Consider the following 4,916-nt stretch of genomic DNA (forward strand, 5'->3'; position numbering starts at 1 on the left):
CTTGTGCAAGGTTCATCAGCGTCACGGAAGGCGAATGGAAACCAAAGCTGAAATGGTTTCGATCCAAGGTAAGTAATTAAGTAGTACTAGCTAGCTAGCTAGCTGCCATCTCTTTAATTATCATGCTTGATTAATTATTATCTGATCAAATTAAATTCCATTCTCGTAATAAAGGCCCTGAAGCAGGCGCAGGGGACTAATCTGTGTGCATACTGCGTTTGCGAGAACATTCGCATGATGGCGTCCGAAAGGAGCAGATCTCAAAGACAGGAATGGGTACGCTTGTCAGAACACTATTCACAATTTTTACACCATTATCGATATCTAGTCACACAACTAATACACATGCATATTGATCTCCTTCTTAACAGTTCAAAGAGGTGCGGGACAAGCTCCTAGAAACGGAGCGCGTAGAAGCACTTCAAGAGGAAATAGCGGGATTTTTGCTCGACCAGGTCATAAATCCGAAGGGAGAATACTATTACCCGCTACCGCCCCCATCGAACAGGTCATGAACCACTTACAATCACTACACCATGACAAAAACTTAGGGGTCACCTTATCTGCCGGGAAAACTAGTCAATGGAGGCAAATAAACTGCCGGGAATGCATTTTGCCGGCATTTACAAACTGCCCTTGAAAGTCCTGTCGGGAAAGACCATTCCCGGCAGTTACAAGAAACGCCGGCAGATCCCCTGACCTACATGCCTGAAGCTTTGCCGGCAGTTAGTACTATTCCCGGCACATAGATTTTTGCCGGCAGACTGATATTACAGGGCAGATAGAAGTATTTCCGGCAGTTAATGTGCCCTTAATTAAGTACACCGCCAACACAAAAAAAATCCCATTCAGGTGTGTATACATGGAACATCACACATGTAGAGCTAAAGTTGCATAATATATATCTCAACAATACATCATGTCTTCATACATACATAGGTATACATTTATAGGTTCACAAGTCCAGTACCGCATCACAACATACATAGGTATACACTAGCGGGTGAGTTGCCTTTCAAGAATTTGTGCAAAAATTTGTGCGTTGTCTTTTCAATTTTTTATAGCACATAAGGGAAGAGAAAGAGAGACTTACTAACTATGGAGTATTGTTTTATTTAGGATGATTGTCTTACATAACTTAAGACCTATAGGTACTACAGGTACACTGGCCAGTAGATAGATTTGCTTTCTGCATAGTGATGAAGTGGAAAAGACAAAAGCTAGTTTCCTTTGCGCGTCCCAGGTGGTTTGTTGTTGGTGTAGATGATCTACGTGTTGTTGGAGAAGCGCCATTGACAACGGAGTGGCACCAGATCGGAGAACTGTAGCAGATCTTCTCCAAAATACTTGCAGGGCAAGAGCTTGAAGTTGAACAGGAGAACTGGATGCAGATCTTTCTCCAGGATACTTACAGGGCAAGAGCTTGTATTGCGCATCATCATAGTGAACACGGCGTGGTTGTACTCGTTGATGACACTTTGGAGCAACTCATCCTTTATAGTGACCTGATATCAAAGAAAGCTTTTTCCACCAAAAAATAAATTTCCTTCATACCTGCAGCAAAATACTTATCAACACAAGGGGCTGGCATCACATAAGAAAAGCAAATATGATAAGATCATGAGATTACCTCAGTCAGGAAAAATGCAGAGATCTTTATTCTCTTCATGCTTCTTTGCAACTTCCTTCCTCTGTTGCCGGATCAAAGTAAGGTGATCTGCGGTTACAAAAATGATAGGTAAATTTCATGATTGTCTGCCAGTTAATCAAGCAATGATGGTCCGATACTAAACAAAGATACAAAATGCCTAGCACGGTGGCCATTCGATGAAATATATGATAACCTCATAAATAATCACAGTACAATAAAAATAAAAATGATTTGTTAGATAGAATCATGAAATAGAGGAAAATGTGTTATTTTTCTATTTTTTAGTACTTCGGGAAGGACAAATAGTATAACGTACCAGCAACTTCCTTGAATCTAACATGCTTATGTCATTTCATAATATGGGCTTGCACACAAGAATCAAATGGAAGCATGGTAGGCCGTTTCTTCTATCTAATTATAGTATGGACAAATAGTACAACAACAATTGAACGTGAGCTGGAGCATTTAAGCATATTTATGTACAGCAAGCTAGAACTGATATTTTTTAATAAAAATGACGGTACAGTAAACAGAATTTACAAGCTATACTTGTACAAACGCTCTCTAGAGGCAACACCCAAATAGTTCAGCCCATCGGAAAATGCTCATAATTCTGAAAATGTTACAGACTGAACCTCCCAAGGGACGATGCACGGAATTCAGGGATGGCTGGGGCCTGGGGTGTACGACACTGAGCAGTGAGAATGCACAGAATACAGTTTCAAGTCGCCCATAATAAACCAAGATTAGATATCTCTATACCTAAATATAAAATTTAGATGAGCAAAGAAGATAATTAAATACATGTAGAAGATAGTTATAGGGAAAAATCATAAATGATAGGATGCGTTATCCGTCATACTTGAAGGACACATTGAAGCTTATTCAAAAATTCAAAGACCAGAAAAGCATCAGCTCAATGGAAGTTTTGAAGGATCATTGTACGACCCTATAGACAAGAGATACTAATCTTGAAAAACAACCTGAAGAATGTAGGCTGCATTGAAATCTTTCTATTTCTGAAAAATTAATATCTTCTCTGCAGTTGTATGAGGCATAGAAAAAAATACCTCTGTCCCTAAATATAAGACATTTTTCAGTTCAAATCAAACTGCAAAAACGTCTTATATGTAGGGACGGAGGGAGTACTAAACTATATGAAATTGATAAAACATAGTTTTGAGGACACCATGAGGATTTGCTGCATTTAACTTTATGAAATACAGAGAACTATCAATTAAAGTTAGATCTGAGAGGAAAGTGTTTGGTGTGTACTCAACTGAAGAAAGCAATTGGTGCGATTCCATCAATGTACAAAAATGAATTATGAGAAGCATTAGAAACTGAAGATATCTGGAAAGAAGACGATAAAACCTAACCTGACCAGTCACTAAACCATTTTACTTTGGTGGCGAGCCAAGGAAGCACTCTCTTGATGGTGACCCCCGATCACATCCTCTTCCGCTCCCTGCAAGCAGAAGAATTTTCTTTGCATTCCGTTTTGCACCATATCTGAGCCATCATTCAACATGCATCTGGACAGCTTTGGAGCCAGTAAGGTTTTTCCTACAAAGATAGGAGCGCTAAGTATAAACCTGTTAGGAGAAAAGGTGAATTTATGGCACATGTATTCTAGTCAATTTGTTCGCCCACATGTAAATTTTAGGAGAAAAAGCCAGCTACAGCTATAAACCACAAAATACTAACCAATCTCCACAACTAAGAAAATATTACAATGAATACATGTTACATGCCGCCTGACAAAAGTCCCTATTCAGTCACTTCTATTGGCTCCCTGTATATGCAGAATTGCAAACAAAATATCTGAAAACAACTAGATTTATTATTTGTCCCAAGGCAATGACACCAGAATTAAAAGGGCTCTTTGCAATACAGAAATTCTAAGGAGGACATATGAATTTGATTTTACCAAGAGGGGAAGAGAGACTAAAACAGAACATATTTAGTACATACTAGTTATCATGCAGTAAAACTCATCTGGACCATTCAGTTAGAGAGAATAGCCTCTTCAAATAGTTAGTTGTACTACATATTTATCATGAAGCAAAACTCTCCCTGCTGCTCCCTTCTCCCTCAAACCATTCAAAATAAACTTTATCCCTCATTCAGTTACTATTCGTACTTTCATAGGAAGCAAAACAGAGCCCTCATTCAGTTACTATTCGTACTTCCATAGGAAGCAGAACAGAGCCCTCATTCAGCTAATATTCGTGCATTCATAGGAAGCGGAACAGAGGAACAAATAGGTATAAGAGGGAGCTGCGTACGGACACATGCCAAGGAAATTTAAAGCAGACGAATGGAGAGGTGGTTGGCGTCAGACCTGCAGGCTTGCTCATGATGGCGGGGGCACACCATAAGGAACGAGATTTGAACGGCGGGGAGAGGGCACCGAAGGTCAGGCTCACCTCACCAGCGCAGCCGCCATGGTGAACGAATCTGCTGACGCCAAGGTCGACTGTGTGCTGTGGACGGAGGCGAGATCGCTATGCTGTTCACGGAGGTCGCCTCCGAACTCGTCGTTGACCTCCAGCGGCGGCGTGGATGGGGGATGCGAAGACAACGGCGTGGGTGGGGATGCGGAGGCGATGGCGTGGGCGATTACGGGATTTGTGGGGCGATGCTGGACGGGGCGGTGTGGATGAAAGGATGGGGCGACGGCACTGGGCGGCGGCGTGTGGGTGAGGGATTCGAGGCGACGGCACTGGGAGGCGGCGGTGCTGCTTGTAGCTCGACGACGGTGGGATGGTGAGTGCGGCGGCTGAGGGAAGAAAAGGTGGGGACTGGATGCGGGAAGGGGAAATAAGTTAGGGTTACGTGACGCTTCCAGCGACTTCTTATCGTTTCGTGTCTCCCGCGGCTCCTCGCACGCTTTCTGGGCCGAAATTTTCAGGCCCGCCAACGTGCATACCGGCAATGAATCCGCCCTTGTTTACTTTTCAGGGCAGATGTGCTGACGCAAAAGATGCCGGCAGATAGACTGCCCTTAAAGGTTAACTATTGCCGGCAGATAACACGCCCTACAGTTATTTTCCTGGCAGATAAATCTTTCCCGGCATGTTAGTGACCCGGATTCTTAACCTTTCCCGGCAGTTGATTGCCCCTAAAGTTTTTTGTCGTGGTGTAGTGAATTGTCATCGTGCTCCGAAGACACCAATTAGGCTAATGCCACTGGCTCCGAAGGCAACATGCATATGTAGGAGAAATTGTATATAGCTATACATGTGTGTATGTGTAAATTAAT

The 4,916-nt window shown here is 42.4% G+C and overlaps 1 long non-coding RNA gene across 3 annotated transcripts; it reads right to left on the bottom strand.

The window, feature by feature from the left end:
- Positions 1–879: 879 nt before the first annotated feature.
- On the bottom strand, positions 880–4,473 carry LOC125552874. Of its 3 annotated transcripts, none has more exons than XR_007303820.1 (3): positions 4,081–4,473; positions 1,631–3,217; positions 880–1,554 (listed from the first exon to the last, which is right to left on the bottom strand). It is a non-coding gene; the product is annotated as an uncharacterized LOC125552874 (long non-coding RNA). The 3 variants fall into 3 exon arrangements; XR_007303818.1 differs by having other exon boundaries at positions 3,996–4,473; XR_007303819.1 differs by having other exon boundaries at positions 1,631–3,234; positions 3,996–4,473.
- Positions 4,474–4,916: the final 443 nt, after the last annotated feature.

Source organism: Triticum urartu, chromosome 4 (assembly GCF_003073215.2).
Source record: "Triticum urartu cultivar G1812 chromosome 4, Tu2.1, whole genome shotgun sequence".
Classification (NCBI taxonomy): domain Eukaryota; kingdom Viridiplantae; phylum Streptophyta; class Magnoliopsida; order Poales; family Poaceae; genus Triticum; species Triticum urartu.